At 35.9% G+C, this 8,322-nt stretch overlaps 1 long non-coding RNA gene across 1 annotated transcript; it reads right to left on the minus strand.

The window, feature by feature from the left end:
- Window positions 1-5,067: 5,067 nt before the first annotated feature.
- LOC118482879 lies at window positions 5,068-5,952 on the minus strand. The gene is made up of 2 exons (XR_004869103.1): window positions 5,477-5,952; window positions 5,068-5,348 (listed from the first exon to the last, which is right to left on the minus strand). It is a non-coding gene; the product is annotated as an uncharacterized LOC118482879 (long non-coding RNA).
- Window positions 5,953-8,322: the final 2,370 nt, after the last annotated feature.

An 8,322-nucleotide genomic window follows, 5' to 3' on the forward strand; every position in this document is an offset into this window, starting at 1 on the left:
GGTCCGCTCCAAATGCTGATCAAATAAGGTTCGCTCTTTTGTCATCTTCTACATGTGATTCTCTGAACTTACAAGACAGGTTGTCGGCAACATAAAAAGTTCAAGTTGATTGTCTGATTATTACATATCAAGTTAGGCCCAATCATCGATTCATGACTTCCATTGATAATTGCTGCCCCCATTAAACATGCGAGGCCCAATGCATGTTTGTTGATTACTTGCACCGCCCAAATTAAACAATTCTTTGTTACACCGCCCAAGGTACACCGACCCACTGCTTTTTGTGGCCCAATCGCAGCGTTTTTATTGCACCGACCCATATAAAAATTTGGCCCAATCACGTGTAATGGCCCACTAAATGATTTGATGTCATTGGTTGTTAAGTGGTAAAAACGGCATATTAAACGACTCTTTTAACATACTATCCGTCCGATTCAGTTGATTGATATTTTTACTGTTCGTTTATTTGTGTGTTTGCAGGTAATTCGAAGTGATTTGTTGTCACCGGATTTTCATCAATCAGATATTCATCAGATTTTTTTTGTGTGAAATTTTTTTAATTGATTGAAAATCTGTTGCTGTGTATTTTTCATTACCAAGACATGGATTCTGAAATGTATATTGCACTGAATAAGTTCAACAATTTTTCAGGTATCAATGGAGAATCAACTGAAGAATTGATCAATAGGAATATCGAGTTGTATTGGGAGATGGCGAGATTGAAGATAACCAAGACCAATGAGGAATGGGTTAACAAGTTAGGAAATGTTTTACCAGGTGATGGGTGGAGAACGTATTTGTCAGATTTGAGGAAGATGTACTTAGACGTGAATTTGAGTTTGTTTACAAAAAGATTCAAGCTCGAGAACGTGAATTCCAAAAGATTAGAAATGCAGCAACTGATGAAGCAAAATTAAAATCTGAGGAAAATGTTCGAGAGGTAGAGGAGCAAGTTAAAGAAATTTCAGCTATCAAGATGGAAATGAAAGCTGAAGCTGTAAATATGATCGAGAAGTGCTCAAACTGTGAAAATCTGAAATCTGAAAATGCCAAACTCTTGAAGGATTTAGAGAGTTTGACATTAGAAAACAAAAATCTTAAAAATTCAGAAAATGTTTTGAAAATTCAAATACAAAATTTAGAAATCGAAAAAGTAAAAATGGAAAAAGATTTTCAAAATCAAATAAAAATTCTTGAAGATGAGAGAGATGTATTTAGTAAAAATAACATCGAAAAGCAAAAAATGATAAATTCTCATCTTCAGAAGATTATTCGACTTGAAAAAGAAGGAGAACAAGCTCGAAAGAAAATCAACGAGCTTGAAAATAAATTGAAAGGTTTTATGATTTCTTCAGCATATGTGAATATTTCGTGTCCAAAACCGATCAATGAAATTCCAATAAGTGACTGTGTCACAAACTTTGACAATGTCAAAGTTGAAGATTGTGATGAGAAATCTGATGATGAAAATGAAAAACTTGAAAAACAAAAATTGTTTTTAGAATTAAAAGAAAAATTCAAAAATACTGTTTTGCAATCTACTGAAATAGGTGAATGTTCAAAGCAGAAACCTGTTAAGAAGATTGTAGAACAGAAACAAAAAGTTAAAATTGAGAAAATTGTACAAAAGGAAAATAAAAGCTCATCAGATCGATCATCCAATCGCATTCAAAAAGCACAAAAATTGAAAAACGAAAACTCAAAAATTGTTGGTAATAAGTGGTGCAGGTTTGACCACAGTGCTCAAAAGTCAAATCCAACAATCAAGAAGAGGAAAGAGTATCACCAAGCCAAACAGTGCTTTGATCTGAGCGTTTGGTTTGAAGATGGTGATTGGTACGATAACAGAGTGTGCTACAAATGTGGTTATCAAGGACACATTGCTGTTAACTGCCAGAGACAAAGATTTGAGACAAGAAGATGCTATAATTGTCAAATCAAAGGACACATTGCCAGGGATTACCCAAGGAGATCAAATGAAAGATTGAGGGTTAATTCTCAGAAATTGGCAAAGAAACCAGTCACTGTCAAGCCCAAGGAACTGAAGGTTTCAGAACAGAAAGTCAAAGAACAGAAGGTCCACGAACCTAAAGTTCAAGAAAAGAAAGTGAAGCTTTCTCAAGGGCAAAAAGACAAACTGCGAAAGAAGAGGAAGAAGGCCAGAGAATATCTGGAGAAGATTTTGTCCTCGGGTACACCGAACAAATCGAATAAGAGTGTTGATGAATCGTTTCACTCGACAACAGAGTCAAGTAAACCGAATTCGTCAGATGCAAATTTGAGGACAAAAGAGGAGCTAAAGAAGAAGGTAAAATTTTGTGGCGATGAATCTGACTCAATAAAGTCAGACAAGCCACTTTCAGGCAATGATTCTGGTTCGTCAAAACCAGAAGAGCCAGTTATTGAGGTAAAATCTGAGAATTCAGGTTTAACAATGGATGATACAAACTTTCCACCATTGTTGAACAAGAATTCAAAATCACCCAAGGACAGTCAGGCTTGGGTGAAACTTTTCAAATGAAAAAAACCTGACTTGCCGGAGTTCCCAGGTTGGTAAGCGTGGAACATGAATCGACACATTTCTTGAGAAATTTCACTCTGGTGATTTTTCGTCTTTCAAAAGATAAATCAGGGACATTAAGTTGTACTTGATTCATTTTTCCTACAAGTGGTAATTTGAAAAACAATGTGATGAAACCCCGAGTTTATGAAACGACACACAAAACTAATTTTCCGGAAAAACCATTTTGATTAAAACAAACTTAAGTGTTTTGAAATCATAATGGGAAAATAGTTTGTTGTGAGGGGGAGTTTTGATTGTTTACGTCAAGTGGATGGAGAATTGAAGTGATTCTCATCAAGTTGTCAAGTGTGTACAGTTTGTTTCAAATTTTCCTAGAAAATCAAAATTGAAACATATTTTGATTTTAGGGGGAGAAAAATTTTAAAAAAATTAGAAAATTTGAAAATGTCAAAAACATTGAAAAAGTCAAAAACGAGTTTTGTTGGGAAAAAGAGGAAATGATAGTAAATCAGTGGACTATCACAGCATGCTAAAGATATGTAATGTAAAATGTGATAAACGATCTCACTAAAGATGTGACGATAGGCTCAGCTAAATTAGTAGATTTGCGATAACGATACAAACTTAAATGAAAAAGGCTAGTTCTAGTGGGAAACATGGTTGAAAGCATAGTACTTAGTTTTGTCCTTCTTGACTGTGTGCCTACTCAGTAATCGCTGAATGCCAAAAAGCATAAAACTGGTTAAGTTTGTGAACTTTCACTACTTTGCTAAAAAAAAAATCGTTGTGATTGTGTATTTCATTTTGCAAAGATTTAAACTTGTTTGATTTCTTTATTTTGTTTAAGCATTGGGCATCCTCTGCGTATACGTGAGTATCGACCTGGATGTTGTTGCCTAAACGTTCTGCTTTATTTTCTTTGGTGTTTCGTTTAAGCTTTGGACCTCCTCTGCGTATACGGGAGTATCGACCTGGTGGTTAAAGCCTAAACAACTTCAACTTGTTTTATTTTCTTATTTTGTTTAAACATTGGACTTTCTCTGCGTATACGGAAGTATCGACCTGATTGTTAATGTTTAAACATTCTGCTTTATTTTCGCACATATCACAGTTGATGAAAGTTTAAAGGCATTACTTGAGTTAGTGTTTTGCATGAGGAGGGGATATGCTGAGATCGTGGGGTCCATGAGAACTTAGTGCAAAATTAATATACCTTAACGTATCGGTAGGCATTTCGAAAGTTTTTAGATTGAGCTTAAGTGGACAAAAATATCGTCAATCAACGTGAATCGTTTAGAACTTAAAACGATTAGAATCTTAACGGTGCTTGTGATGTGTCTCATGAACTATGAACTGATATGATCCTCTTGCACAAACTCACAAAAATATGTTTGTACATATTTCATTTCTGCATTTAATTTATGTTATTGCATTATGTTTCTTATTTTGAAAAATGCAAAAAGATTTTCGACAACTGATGTTGAAAAACTGATATTCAAAATCTCAAAGGCTAAACATGATGAACAGACAGGTTGGTTAATTGGTTTGAAATGTTTAAGATGATTCGTTAATTTGAATCAGAATTTGGAATGTTTCGAATTTTTGATCATTTTTAAATGAAAATGATTCTCAAATGTTTAGTTGATTCATTAAGTTGAATCACAACTTTATTGGTTTGTAATAGAGAGGTTGAGATATGCAGGTTTCTAAATCTGTTGATACGGAAAGCCAGGCGTCGATCCCAAAAGCACGGAAGCTTGACGAAAGGGGGAGCCTGAAGAGTCTGAAGAAAGAGAGCAACGGAAGCTGAAGACAGATCCACCGGGATTCTGTTCGAGCTAGAGTTGTTGAAGACTCTCACTAAAGATTCCGTCAACATTCAAGGGGGAGTTTTGTTAGTGCAGTTGTCTGTCGACTACATCTTCGTTCGAGTTTTAGAGAGAGAGAAAGTCAAGTCGCTACGAGTTTCACTACGAGATTGACTACGGCAATATCCAAGGGGGAGATTGTTAGTACACGAATGTCTATCGCCTTCGTCAATCTAAGCAGTAGCAAGTAACCGAAGAAACCAAGACTTTGTAAATGTCATATCTAGTTAAAAGGCAAGGTGGCAAACTTGTAATTAATGAGAACTTTCATTAAAATGCCTTGACCTATAAATAGGGGATTATGTCATTAGTTAGATTAGATTTTGGTGAAATAGAAGATTTGGAGGAAGACTTCTAGAGAGAGAAAGTCTAGAGAGAGAAAGTGTTGTAAACGTGAATCTTGTGCCGGAATTGTCACATCTTTCAATAGATTCTCGTTAGTAGTACGTTATTGTGTGTTCGGTCACGTACGTTCACGGATTCCGCACGTGAAATGTTCGTTACGCAATCGAACGGCGTCAAAACCGGTCCTACAGATAAAACAATCCATCAATGGGAAGTAAATTGGATAAGTTTAATGAAATCTTTTTTTGATATTATACATTAAGTGAGGAACCCGCGCGTTGCAGCGGAGTCGATATATGGGCCGAGAACATAATTCGATAAGAATAAATATACAAAATAAGTTGTGTACACACACACGGGCTCAAACGAAAATCCACATGCCTCCCTATGTCTAAAAAAGAATACTGTAAAAAACGGACTCATATTAGCTGTCTTTAAATAGAAGAAAACAACTCCACGTCGTCACGGGCCAAAGTTTCCCAAAAGCTTCTCAACAGCAGCATGAACATTACCTACAGTAGCACGCAACGCCCTGATGTTTTCTTGGGTATCAAAGAAGCCCATTTCTTGAAACTGTGACAGTTGAGTCGCATAAAGTTGTTCCGGTGGCACTACATGCACAAAAAAAAAACTTAATTAGAAAAAAATGACAACAAACTTGTTTGCAACATGTTAATCTTACAGCATAAAAAACAAACTGAAACTGAAATAAGCGACCAGATTTTACAGATCCAGTTACCAAAACCGTTGGGGCCAGTCTTTAATATTTGATCAACCTCACCATTGGATAAGGGGCATCTTCTTGTTTGCACATGATCCAAGGGACACCAGCTTTTAGACCGTTAGCCATTTGGGCTGCCCATTAGTGTAAGCTTTTCCAGGGGCACCGATATCCCATTCAACGGGCCCGTACTCGTTCTCTATCTGAAAACACAACCAAGATTCAAATGCATTCTGTACAAGTACAATTTTAAGTCAAATAAACTAAAGTCAAAATAAAAACCCGAGACAAGAATATTGGTTTAGTGTTACATGGTTTTTGTGCAAACTAATTGAAAACCTGTTTTCAGCCCTGTTTTCGACTATTCATGTGCTTTTGTGCAAACTGGTTTAGTGTTACATGGTTTCGAGTATAGAGTTATCTACACAATACACACGAAACCAAAAGGAATTGACCTAGATCTACGAATTCAATAATCATTCATATATATAATAAATAAATAAACACACACACAGACACATTAAGATATGATAATAAACCAAAAATAATAATAATTATACTAATAATGGTAATAAAAATAACAAAATATATAAAGATTTTCCCAAACACAAACAAATAATTTATACAAATTATAAAATCTGGCGTTATGTAGGGAAATTTTAATTACAAAAGCTCGAGCTCGGCTCGACTCGAGGTATTTTTAGAACAACCTCAAACGAGCTAAAAGCTCGGCTCGAGCTCGCTTCAATATCGCTTAAACAAGCCAAAGCTCAGCTCGAGCTCAGCTTGCCAATGTTATCATCATTATTATTATATTATATATATAAAAACTAAATTTTTGTTAGAGGATTGTTTGGTGGGCCTCTTTCTCTCACTAATCAATCACATGTTTAGTTAGTGATGATTGTTTGTGCACTACAAAAGCTTTATCGGTGATGATTGTAGGATCGTGTACGGACCCGAAACGAGTCGTTCAGAGGCGTTCTACTCAATATGAAATGCGGAAACAGACATATTGAGTGTGATTCAGCAAGATATTCACTTTAACTGTTGTTCTGATTAAATTGACAAAGTTTTACAGCGAAACAACACTTCGGCAGCACTTCGGCTCTGGAAACACCTTTCTAATTTTTTACCAAATGATACGGACTAGCACCTATATATAGTCAGCCTAATTCCGCATGAACGGTTCACGCGAAGTTACATTTCACACGGAATTACCATGTCAAACGGAATTACCTGTTGGTAATTCCATGCGAAATTACCCAAAGATCCTTTCATGCGAAATTAACTTTTGACACTTTTCTTGAACTTCGTACCCTGAACAATGGACTCGATACAAGACGAAGTCGACAGACGTATGCACTAACAGACTCCCCCTCGGATGTTGGCGAGTCTTAAGTGTCGAGTCTTCAATACCTTCAGTCTTTATCGGCCTGATTACTCTCTTTGAAGTATCTGACAGTATAAAACATCTTCAATCTTCTCTTTTCTCTTTCCTTCAGCACCAACACACTCCCCTCGAACGAATCCTTGTATGTTGATCTTCAAAGAGTCAAGATCACAATCTGGCTTTCAAGCTTTCTAATTCTCTTGATCGGATCTCTTGATTCCTTAAGTTCATCAGCATCATCAGCATGCGTGAACTTTAGGTCCAGAATCGTAACTTGGCTTACATTCTACTCAGGTATCTTCAGACTCCCCCTTTCGATATGCTAGCTCGCAACCTGGCTTTCACAGGATCAGGATCGTGGCCTGGCTCTATACTCAAACTCAGAATCTAGGGCTATCCTGCACATCCTCTACCTCACAATAAATTTCACAAATTTAAAATTTAACACATTTATATCCAGACTCCCTCTCAAATTTATCTCGAAAGATTTATCAAAGATAATTTCTGATGAACCACTTGAAAACAATCATTCAAAATATTATCGATTAAGAACACAAACTCCCCCTCACAAAATAATCATCATGTTTAGCACTTCGGAATTTTGAAAATCAGCTATTCAACATCAGTTGTCGAAAATCTTTTAGGATTTTTCAAAAGTTTATGCTAAAACACACTAAAATCTTTTTGGGTTTTTGATTATAAAGAAATGCTATAAAGAAAAATTTACAAACAATCTTTTTCCGAGTTTGTGTAAGAGGATCATATCAGTTTATGAGACAAATCACTAACACCGTTAAGCTTTAGACATTTTAAGCTCTAAACGATTCACGTAGATTGTCAGTATACTGATCCACTTAAATTTTCACACAAAGTTCAACTGTTTCGAGATATGATATTAATGTTTTAATTACTTGAACTTACTCGCATGTCCCACCTCAGAATATACTCATGCATCTAGATTTCTATATTCAGTCTTACAGGTGAATGCACACTAGTGATATCTGTAAACGGGTAAATGCAAAACCATGAGAGCTCAGGTCAGAACTTCCGTTCAGCAAAGAGATGACGGTTCGACTTTTGGTGTGTCCCATTTGGAGATCTTTTCTTCAACTGCCATTGATACATATCTTTCGATATTTCTCAATTTTTTAGTGGAGGGCTGGCTTTAAGATTAAAGCATTTGCAAAGTATTATACGAGGACTATGCCATTGCTTCCGCAAAATCAGAAGTCCTGGTATAATACCCCAGATATCACCACGCACAAAGACCTAGTATGTCAGAAACAGAAAATCTTTCAAACAAGATTTTGGGGGTTACCCATATATCTTTAGATTTATATCTCAAAAACAATCTACTAAATGAGTAAAAACCTACTGACATATCCTCAGTGAGATCATTTATCACTATTAGACTTTCCAAATCTTTAGTGTGTTGTGATAGTCCACTGATGTACTATCATTTCCTCTTTTT

Source organism: Helianthus annuus, chromosome 10 (genome assembly GCF_002127325.2).
Source record: "Helianthus annuus cultivar XRQ/B chromosome 10, HanXRQr2.0-SUNRISE, whole genome shotgun sequence".
Lineage (NCBI taxonomy): Eukaryota > Viridiplantae > Streptophyta > Magnoliopsida > Asterales > Asteraceae > Helianthus > Helianthus annuus.